Genomic DNA, 12335 nt, shown 5'->3' with positions numbered 1-12335 from the left:
GGTATTAAGATAACTAACTTTTTATTTATTGTTTCGGCATTAACTTTGTGGTAAGACATTTTACAATGATTAAAGAAAACACTTCGTTTTTTACCACTTGAGTTTTATTATAGACTACATGTTTCAGAAGTTAAACTTCCGTCATTCAGGTCTGTATAATAACTGACTATTATACAGACTTTTATGACTATTATGTCTGTATGGTTATTATACAGACCTGAATGATGGAAGTTTAACTTCTGAAACATGTAGTCTATAATAAAACTCAAGTGGTAAAAAACGAAGTGTTTTCTTTAATCATTGTAAGATAACTAACTTTTACAATAAAGAAGCTGATTGATTTATTCATAATGTTTTGAGTGTGTCTGAATATTTACTTGTTCAGAAATCTGGGTTTTCTGCACTTAAGAGTTATTTGCACATTTTTTGACATCTCAACATAGATGAAGAAGAATATGTCTGGATATTTACAGGTCTTATGATTTTTCATAGGCTGGTTAATTGATCAATGCACACACGTGCAGCATGCACCATTTTACCCATGATTGACAAACAGATTCCTCAAATTTTTGGTACTCCTAGATATATTATCAATCTCATAACACAGTACATTGACAGAAAAATGAATGTTGCTCGTGTGTAATGTCATCATTTAACTAGCATATGACAGGATAAACCCTGTAAATATCAAGACTTCCATACTTCATTAATGTTTCTGATTTGTTTTTATAAATTATTCCTTAAAATAATTCCATTACAAATTGTCATACTGTAATATTTTGTTATTTAAAAATAATTATGTAAAATGTTTACGTACTCATTTACGTCAATACGAAAACTGACATATTGTTTTAATTAACGATCAGTATTTCATTAAGTGATTCGGTAGTCACATTGTACTAATATTTATTGATTTTTAGTATTAATTTCACATGATACGACTTTTTCTTAAAATCTGTTCTGACGCGTATTGAAAATGATGCGAAATCAACTGTTTTTGTTCATTTTAATTTTAGTTTTAAAACGTTGGAATTACAATAAAGGATATTATATTTGATATTTATGGGGCGTTCCTATTTGCGTAGAACAATGTGCAAGTATAATTGAACGTTTCAGAAGCACTGTTAGGAGATCAGGGTGTGTTCAAAGGACTAAGAATGTCGTTGCATTTAGTTATGTGAGGAATTTCTGTACACTGCAATACAAGTATATACAGTACAGTGGTACTTAAAAAGGGGCTGTTCTAAAATAGGGTTACGATTCAAGGACAAATAATCATGGGGTGAAAAATTATTTGCAATTTGTGAAAATCAATTATTCTAAGTGTAACATTCACGTGACCAAGAATTATAGTGGAATGGAATATGAATACATTTTATTAGATTAAAATGTTGTAAAAACGTTTTTAGTGGAACTGCGTTTATATAATAAAATATCAATTAAACACTTTTTCCCATTTATATTTTATTTCACCAGTGACTGGTTTTCGTTGTTACCGACATCACTAAACTGATTGTGTAACGACGAAACCCAGTCACTAATCAAATAAAACATATGTAGAAAAAAAACATATTTACAACATTTTGAGTGTGTCCAAATTCATCCATATTCTTCATCTATATTAAGATGTCAAAAAATAATATGAAAAATATAAAGTTGTTATTTTACTATATGAATACATTTTTACAGTTTGCGCATCTAAAAATGTTTGCGATTTTCAAAAATTGTGAATTCCGTTATCAGGATGACTTCCCATGTGAGAATGTATCTTTAATATATGTATTGTAGTTCTATAGATGAAATTAGATGGGTTTGAAAAGTTTGCTTATAATATGGATAGTAAGATTAGTAGTAAAAAGGTGCTTAACTGTTTTTATTCCTGATGTTTTGGAATTGGTCTCCCTACAATTTTTTATTATTCTAAAATGTAGTCAAAGAAAATTTCTCTCGTAACGTAACTCAAATTGTGATTTAGCATATTTGAGTGAATTTGATACATAACTTGCTTACATATATAGTATCTGAAATGTACTTAGAATACATATTATACACATAATCCACGTATGCAATACCCCCTTGAGACAGGGTTAACTAATTGCAACAATAATCAAGCAAAAGCGAATGTAAATTTGCATGGGGAATTCTCCGGAATGTAAGAGCAAGCTTTAGGAGTACACATTAATTTTAAAATAATTAAATTTGTAATTAACATTATCCCCGGAAATAATTAAAGCAAATATAATGAACATTTTGGAAAATGTAGATTTTGGTGCGTTTATTTGCGTGAATATACAGTAAAACCTCGATATAACGGACCTGTATTTAACGAACTGCAAATATAACGTACAGAAAATACGGTTAAATGTAAAAAAAATCTTTTAATATTATACATGCTTAAATTCAATTGTCGCCGCATTTAAACGACTTTAAGCGGCCGTGATAATCACAATTTTTGTCTCATTCAAAAGTCCAAACAAAACACGATTACTTTTTCAAAGCAGATTTACCCAAAGCAAGCGCGTCGATATCAAACAGCAACGTCCCTTCACGAGTGTTTAAAGACAATAAATATATTTTTCATTTGCTTATTTAAAAAAATCTAAATACAGTGCATACAGACATAAATCAACAATACAAAACAATGCAATACGTATGTATCCTTTACAGTTTATAAGGAATTGTCGAGAGGTAGTATCATACATGACAGTCAACAGTCCGGCTTCTCCTGAGGAGTGTTATGTGGTTTTCTCCCAGCAATGAGCAAATGCTGAGAAGTTCCTGATTGGTCCACATGAGATTATCCTTCCTGTTTAACACAGATTAAATTATAATATCTTCTCTCATCATAACACGTGTCACAGAAGATTTTAGGAAACAGTGGTATTTACTACGGAAAACTTAAATTAAAATATTTTTTTAATTTAGAGAAAACAAAAATCCACTTAATGATTTACATATTAACCTTGTTCATAGTAAGCAAGGCAAATAATAAATGTAATTCCCATCGACAAAAAACCCCTCAATTAGTCCGTTTTATCGAGGTTTTACTGTAATGTTCATATCGATACATTTAGTTCCCCTGTCTATAGGGTAGAATATTGCGAGATCGGAATCAAATTTTCACGGAGCATTTTGTTGTAAGTGTTCAATGATATGACAGGATGACAGCAGGGAATACGGGGCTTATGAGATATTTCCACTGAGCGGACTTCCATAATAACGCCTCTCCGTTTATTGTTTGTTTCCAACGAAACAGCAAAGCGTTATTTTTCTGATAAAAGTGAATCTGTGAATAGTAGTCTTCTTTGAAAAAAAAAACTTAATTTATATTTTCAACGTTATTAATATTGTTAACATGGTTTAAGTTTTATAACATAAAACAACTTTGTTTTTAACAAATTTTCATTGTTACTTATATTTCTCCAATTGGCTACCATGCTGGAGGTCCCGGGTTCAATTCCCAGGGGAAGCGGGGTGAAAATAAATATTTGTGATATTACACTGAAATATTTATTTAATATTACCCTAGTCTCTGAAGCGCGGAAGTGATCACCTTACCTTCATATAAGTAATGATCAAGATAACACTGCGTCAATACGATGCAGTGGCCTATGCACCATTGAGTGCGGATAAGGGTTAGAATAAGTGAGAAATTTAAAACTTGATTTTGTAGCAAATATGTACATGTCTACCATTATTTATGACCATTTGTTACTGTGTCAAAAACCAGTATATATTTATAAATCTGTTGATGCTTAGAAATAAACTTATCTCACTAATAACACAAAAACGAGTAGTTTTTTTAGTAAACCCTTTCTGGAAATCATTTATATGCGAGTGAGAGAATACATCTGCGCGTAGCTATTCGCAATTTTGTGTGACCGGTCCGTTTTACTATTCACTAAAAATTTTCTAATACCAGACGAGAGAAAAAAGGGCGGGAACGCAGTAAAAGCACTCAGAGTTGTTAGAGTAATAGTTTTTTCGTCGTTTCACCAACCGATCGACTCTCGAACCAGACACATTTGGATGAAGAAGCGCTACGTGATCGGAATCTAAACGCAGACCTTCACGAAGGCGATTCTCGAACTAAGACTGTTGAAAGAGTTCTTAAAAATTACTTTATTTTATTTTATTTTTTTTTCATCTAAATATATTTTTAGGGTGCTTAAGCGCGTTGTCCGCCTCCGTAGTGTAATGGTTAGTACGCTCGGCTACCGTTCTGGAGGTCCCGGGTTCGATTCTCAGGGGGGAGTCCAAATAAATATAAGTGATTTTGTAAATCTAATATTTATTCAGTAATACCCTGGACTGGTACCTAAAGCGGAGGCCTGATTACGATCACCTTCATTGATTATCGATCAAGATAACACCACGCTTATACGATGCATTGTCCTATACACCATTGGGGTGTGGATAAGGGTTTGAAGAAGAAAAGGGAGAAGCACGTTTTAATAAATGATATATCGACCATTAATTAGAGGAAAAACGTGCATTTGAACACTGATCAAATACATTTTTTGTTCATACTGTCCTATAAATGTCTAATTCCTTTAAGACTGCTTTGCCGAGCGTTTTCGTAAGGTTTGTTTACTTTAAAAACTCCCTTTAGAAGGTTTGCTCCCAGTTTTACCTGATATTTATTTAATTGAACGCACAATTCCATTATTTTATTAAAAATAAACATTTTAGAGGTAGTCTCGTTTTCGTTTATAAAGAGAAGATTGGATTTTTCATATATTAGGAGAAGATCTTTCGTAATAAATGAACAATCTTACCATGTGATGAGGCATATTGTTTACATTCTTGCAGGATTTTTAGGATTATTTTAAAAGTCTAAGAAATAGCCAAAATACGCCTTTTAAGACCGCGACATAATAATACATTTCATCATGGTTTAAATCTTAGTGTAGGATAAGTATAAATGCAATTCACAAGCGTAAGTTTCTTAATTAATGTTGATTTAAGAGTTTATTCATCTCTCATAGATCGCTGCTTCAATAAAAGAAAGATGAAAATGATGACGTTATTATTAATCACTTCTTGGCCAAACGGTCAAGTTAACATTGTCATGGTATCATTGAAAATTAGGCGATCAAAGTCACTTCGGTAACATGACAGCAGGAGTTGCAAGTACAAAAAGTACAAGTGTAAATCATTGACACAAACTTAAAGATGCGTAATGGGAAAGTGAGATATAAATATATTTTATCTTTGTTTTAAACGAGTTTATCATATTTCATGTGAAGAACAAATAAAAATCATGTGTACAAGTAAACTGTACTGATATATGTACTTTTAGGATAATTGAGAAAAATACAAAATTTTACCAAAAATTTTACTTTCCAGTTGTGGTTTTGTATAGTAATTTATTTTATGTGGGTTGACACATAATTTCATTATATTGAAACATGTTAGACGATTGATTGTAATATAATGAAAAAGAAAATAAAAACATGTCCCTATGTACATGATTTTTTTTCAATATTAAGTATTGGTATCGTGTGTATCTAACATTTTTAGAGGGTTAAACGGATTTTTTCATCTTATTTTGGTGAGGGATGGAAAAAAAGTAAACAAGTGCTTTTGTTTTTTAAATAAGCCAACTGTCAAGCTAAAGTTTCTCGAAGGTACGAAAACATATTAAAAGTGCAAGAATTACAGCGTTTTCCAATTACACTAATTTTCATTCGAAATGCTGTAAAACATAACGAATGGGTTTGGAGGGACAGTAATTTACTAGAACTAATGAACACGCCTGTTATCCGCAGGGGTAGGCAGAGAGAATAGAGGCTTTGGACACATTCTTCACCTCTTCCACATTCATGACTACATGAACTCCACTCTGGAAATAGTTTATCATTTCAAGTTTTACTTGATCTTCATCTGCTCCATTTTATTGTTTCATATTGTTTGATTTTCACTGTTTTTGTAAGTATTTTTATATTCTGTTTTTCAATACTGTTTATTCTCAAACGAATTTGAATCGATAAAATCGACAATAGTTCCCTGCTTGGTCCGGTGGAGTGGAATGTGTAGGACCCTAATAGTGAAAAGGTGAAATACTAGTTTCTACTCTGAATACATATGACTCATGTGAAAATAAAGAAATGCCATTCCGAAAGGTATTTCACCAAATAAAATTAAAAAAGATGAAGTTATTGAAGGTGGAAAATAAATTTACGTCATTGACGGTTACACAAGTTTAGCATTCAGTGTTTTGAGAATGCCGAGGAACTTTGCCGTCTTCATGATATTAATTCATAAATTTATGGGATAAAATTCTACTCCATACGATTACCTAGTGGTCCGTCTCGCGGATTTATGAGAAAATACTATATAGTAAGTAACTCTATATTAAGTCACAATAGACCTGACATGGTCGCGGTGACATAAGGGATGCAAGATCCCTTGACCCCCAAGGAAAAAAAGTAACTTTACCAAAGCAGAAAATATTGAGATTTCTGGCCTTCCAATGAAATAGATATAATTGACAGATGTCCTACTTCTTCTTCTTCTTTTTTGTGGATTACAACCTTTGTAATAATAGGTTTAATTATTTCGTGGTCAGTCTCCACCCGTCTCTATCCTGCGCTCGTCTCTTGCATGTCGGAGAAAATTTGGTCCATGTAGGTTAAACTGGGTCGCCCTATGTAGTTTGTGCCTTTGCACATGCCTTCCGCGATCGTAAGAAGCAGACCTGGGTGTCTTATAATATAAAATGACCTATCCATTTGCCTTACTGTTGTGTTACTTTATTAAGTAAGCATCTAGACTCCCCAGCCCTGCTTAAAACCTCGTGGTTCCCTATTTGTTGCGAGCAATGGATCCCCAACATTCGCCTGTAGCACCACATCTCAAACACCTCCAACCACCGCTTCTTCTAATCGAGGGAATTCATCGTGATGTTTAGGCACATAAAGCAGTTCTCTGCAGTCAACATACATAAAACTTGTGTTTTATTTTAATTTTAAATGGTGTAATCCATTCCTACTAAAAAAAACACCTTCACGTTTTTTAAAATGTATCAATATCATGAAAATAGTTCAACATGTTTAATGTAAACTGCTGTCATAGTGTTTTCACAAATCCTTTCAGTGTAGCGCGGAAAAACACAAAATAAAATATTTTTACTGTAGGACTGCTTATCGAAGGTTGCTTTAGTTACAAACGAACGATTACTATTCACCAATTCTACCTCTATGATTGACAATCACACTACTCAAGTCGTGGAAGTTCTATATACATACATATATCGGTAGTATAATGGCAAAGGGGTATATCTGTCTAATTTTTCATTTTCTAAGTTTGTTCCACAAAATGTTTGAAATAGTGTATTCCACAATATTGCAATACTTAATTAGTTTTATTAAGATATGTACATATAAAAATACATCAAACAAATTAGTTATTTAATTTCACAAGTTCGTTTTTGCTTTTCTGTAAAATTTGGTCTGAGACAGATATACCCCTTTGCCTTTACACTACCGATATATGATTCAATTTCGAAATATTGTACAAGAATCACTGGAATTTTTTACAAGAGACATGTATTGGTGAAATGAAGAAGCTTTTTTGCTAAATGTTACACGTGTGTACAGTGATCACTTAAACCAACCAATGACGGTCGTAAGCCCCGTAAATACCCAGACTTCCATATTCTTCTTCATCTATGTTGAGATGTCAGAAAATAATATAAAAAAAAACTTCCGAAAGAAAATGTTTTTGAAATTTAAAGTCAAAATTGGAAACAGACCCATTTTCTGACGTCTCATCAAAGATGAAGAAGAATATGGAAGTCTGGGCATTTATGGGGCTGACGACCATCGTAGGCTGGTTTAAGTGATACTTTACACACGAGTAACATTAATCAATTCTACCCATTATTGACAACCACACTACTCAAATTCTTGGAAGTTCTATACTTATATATGAACCAATTTTGAAATATTGTTCTGGAATCACTAGAACTTCACTAGAGACATCTATTGGTGAGATGAAAATAAGTTTCTTTTTAATAACTTCTATAATTGGAGACATTTCAGATTCATGAACAAGTGTTTGTACACACTCAAAATGTTGTATACCATACCATACAGTAATATATTTGAAGTGAAATGCACTGCCGACAATTTCAGTCACCGGCCGCCTTTGGTTGGCAGTATAAATTTGGCGGTATTCTGCCTAGTTGTCTGGTTTACGCATGCACAGCCAACACACATTTAGTAAATCTGTAATCTCGGCCATAACCGCCGGTGGACAAATATTAATATTTCCGTTATTAAGGTTTGCAGGTAGCGGCGTTAGTGCTTTGCTAGCGCCCGTTATGCGGGGCTGAGAGGAGGTGATAAGCTTCGAATTAATTGCCCCGAGCTTTGTTGGTCAAGCAGTATACTTTGATGATGCTGGTCCTTGCAGTTATTCGACTACCGCTGTGAAAAATGTGCCTCATAAGAGGTCAATAAACTATTACAAGTTTATTGTTTAGGTTGTCCTAGAATTTTCACTCATGAATTACAAGAAATTGTAATAACTATAAAAATGTAGAGTAAATCCACTTACGAATAGGCATACGCTATAAAACTTATAAATTTGAATCCTATGTAGGGCAATGATGAGCGGTGTTGCATAGATTATAGAGGCACTTGGACGTTAGGTAATAAAAAAAATAGAATGTCGTCGTAATGATAAAATTATATAAATATTGAAATGATAGCTAGTTTTTTAGTGAAATATTGTGGTTTTGAGATGATCAATGTTTTTTTTTAGTATTTTTCCAAACGTAAAATTGCTTCAAGTTGGGAGAATAGAACTAGGATGACAAAGAAGGTCTTGGCAAAACCAAATGAATCAAATTTGATTTTGCCATTTTTCAAATAAAAAAAAATAAATCTGGGACCTGGTTGTGTCAAATACTTAATAAAACCGAATAAGTGTAATAGCTAGTAGTAAATATCAGGAGAGACTAGTGTAGCATTTCATGTTTCATCCTTTCTGTATACCACTTCACATAATACGCCGATGATTTGTCGCTCGCTTGATTCTTTTGGCAGCATTGTTCTCCAAATATTAAAAACAATTTATATTTTCAACGTCACATACAGTAAGAACTGTTATCGTAAATTCTATGTTATAGTAATTGCAATACTTTTTATTCAAAAATATTTTGTGTCCAAATCTTTGCTCACAAATTTAAGGGGCTCCACTTAAAGATATTAATATGAAGGTTTTTTTTACTATTCTGATTTTTAAAAAGAAAACTTGCTAAATTCAAATATAGATGGTGTAGAAGTAGCATACGTAGGATGTTTTCAATTGAAGCATGAACAAAACATCCAAAATTTGAGTAGGGTGATTATGCATTATGGGTCAAATGGGGATTGTGTACGCGTATAAAGTGTTCACTTAAACGATGCAATGCCTGTTCGCAACCTTGTAAATCCCTATATTTTTCTTTATGTGTGTTGTGATATCAATAAAAAAATCTTAATTTCCTTTGTGCTCAAGGGACAAGGAAGTATATGTCATGAGCGTCCATTGTATAAGCTAGTACGAATACACAAGCTAGTACGAGTTTACAACCCCGAGTGCCTCAGTCATTGCTGTTACTCTCCTTTCCATCTAACTCAGTACCTAAGATTACACCTATTTTTTAAAGATGAGAATTACATTTATTAATTACCTTGCTTATTGTGCACAAGGTTTATAGATCATTTAGTGGACTTTTGTTTCCAACATTTTGAGTGTGTCCAAATACTTGTTCACAAAACCTGGATTAACTCCAATTACAGAAGTTATTTTCATATTATTTTTTAACATCTCATCAAAGATGATTTGTTTCTTCCAGCTAATTAAATACGTTTTTATTTGAATCTGTGTTGGGAACAGGAGGGATAATATTACTCCTTACGTCATCCGCATCACATCAAATACATTCCAAGCAGGACTTATCACCCTGCCAAATAATAATCAATAGTAAATCCTAGGCAGATTTGATGGGATACCCTATGCACACAGAATCTTGAAAAAATATAGTAAGAACAAAACATACCATTATATCAAAACATGCCTTTAAAAAAAGACTGAATGTATGCCAGTAAAACGGGTTCACAAATGTATTTGCAAGCTACATTGATCGACAAACAATAGCAGTGATTTAATAACAAGGGCAGAAGTTACGATCCGATGTTCAATCGTCTATGGCCGAGCTTAATGAGGTAATAACGGGCCTAATCGTAGGATGGCCGGGACTAAGCTGCATTTTATGAGGTAAGATTACACCAAAAAGAACTTTTATTAATATATATATATATATATATATATATATATATATATATATATATATATATATATATATATATATATATATATATATATATATATATATATATATATATATATATATATATAACCTACCTATACATTTTATTAAGTACTTACAAAAAGTACCTACATAAAACAGTTCTACCACCAGATGCCGCATGCGTCGCTCAGAATAAAACAAAAGACTTCCGATAATATTATTGACTGTCAGAATCAGATAGATAGATAGATAGATAGATATAAAAATTATTATAAAGATAAATTAAGAAAAAACTTTAATTACAAAGCAACACATTGTTTATTTTATTATTATACACCCACTTTACATATTATTTACACTTAATTTTCAAAAGGAAAATATTACCACGTTATAAAACGACAATAAAAGTTTATTGGAAATGGATTATGAAACATTAGATGTATTAAAACAATTACTACAATATGTTCGGAGTGAGAGAGAAAAATTAGAAGATGATCAAAGAAAACGATTAGAAGATAATCAAAGAAGACGTGGAAATTTAAAAACTAGTGATAAAATTAAAAATAAAAATCATGTGAAAAAAAATTCTACAAAATATAAAATAAAATATACTCCAGAAAAGAAGAATTTCGAAGCAGATTGTGTGAGCAGGAATCCAGTATTAGAATCGAAGGAAAATGCAAATGAACAATTAAAAGTTGTAAATTTGGTTAAATTAGAAGATATTTTAAAAGATCAGAATAAAAATGAAGACATACAAATAACACAGAAACAGTGCTTGAAAAATGAAAATAAAAATAAAGTAGAAAAAACTTCTACGAAAGATAAAACAAAATATACTCCAGGAAAGAAGAATTTAGAAGTAGATTGTCTAAGCAGGAATCCAGTATTAAAATCGAATGAAAATGCAGATGAACAATTAAAAGTTGTAAATTTGGTTAAATTAGAAGATATTTTAAAAGATCAGAATAAAAATGAAGATATACAAATAACACAGAAACAGTGCTTGAAAATTGAAAATAAAAATAAAGTAGAAAAAACTTCTACGAAAGATAAAACAAAATATACTCCAGGAAAGAAGAATTTAGAAGTAGATTGTCTAAGCCGGAACCCAGTTTTAGAATCGAATAAAAATGCAGATGAACAATTAAAAGTTGTACATTTGGTTATATTAGAAGATACTTTAAGAGATCTGAATAAAAATGAAGGAATTCAAAAGAAAAAAACAAATGGATTGAGAAAAACTGTGTCTACTTTAAAAGGGTCAAGAAGAAAAAAAAAATACAAAAAAAAGAAAGAAAAAAAAGAACGGAAAAAAAGAAAAAAAAAGAAAGAAAGAAAAAAAACAATAAAGAAAAGAAGAAAAAAAAAAAGAAGGAAAAAAGATAGGAGGAAAAAAAAAAAAATAAAAAACTTTATCATATCACTAAACTTATACCAGTCCCTTCACTACAAGAAGATGATCCGGAGGACGAGTGAAAATTTTACTATGAATTTTCATCCCCAAGGGGGGAGATGTAATAAAATACCTAGGTACCTACCTATACATTTTATTAAGTACTTACAAAAAGTACCTACATAAAACAGTTCTACCACCAGATGCCGCATGCGTCGCTCAGAATAAAACAAAAGACTTCCGATAATATTATTGACTGTCAGAATCAGATAGATAGATAGATAGATAGATATAAAAATTATTATAAAGATAAATTAAGAAAAAACTTTAATTACAAAGCAACACATTGTTTATTTTATTATTATACACCCACTTTACATATTATTTACACTTAATTTTCAAAAGGAAAATATTACCACGTTATATATATATATATATATATATATATATATATATATATATATATATATATATATATATATATATATATATATATATATATATATATATATATATATATATATATATATATATATATATATATATATATATATATATATATATATATATATATATATATATATATATATATATATATATATATATATATATATATATATATATATATATATTTAT

Source organism: Brachycentrus maculatus, unplaced genomic scaffold (assembly GCF_059751285.1).
Source record: "Brachycentrus maculatus isolate JH-2025_06_01 unplaced genomic scaffold, ASM5975128v1 h1tg000048l, whole genome shotgun sequence".
Taxonomy (NCBI): Eukaryota; Metazoa; Arthropoda; class Insecta; order Trichoptera; family Brachycentridae; genus Brachycentrus; species Brachycentrus maculatus.
Note: the sequence above shows the minus strand (reverse complement) of the source record.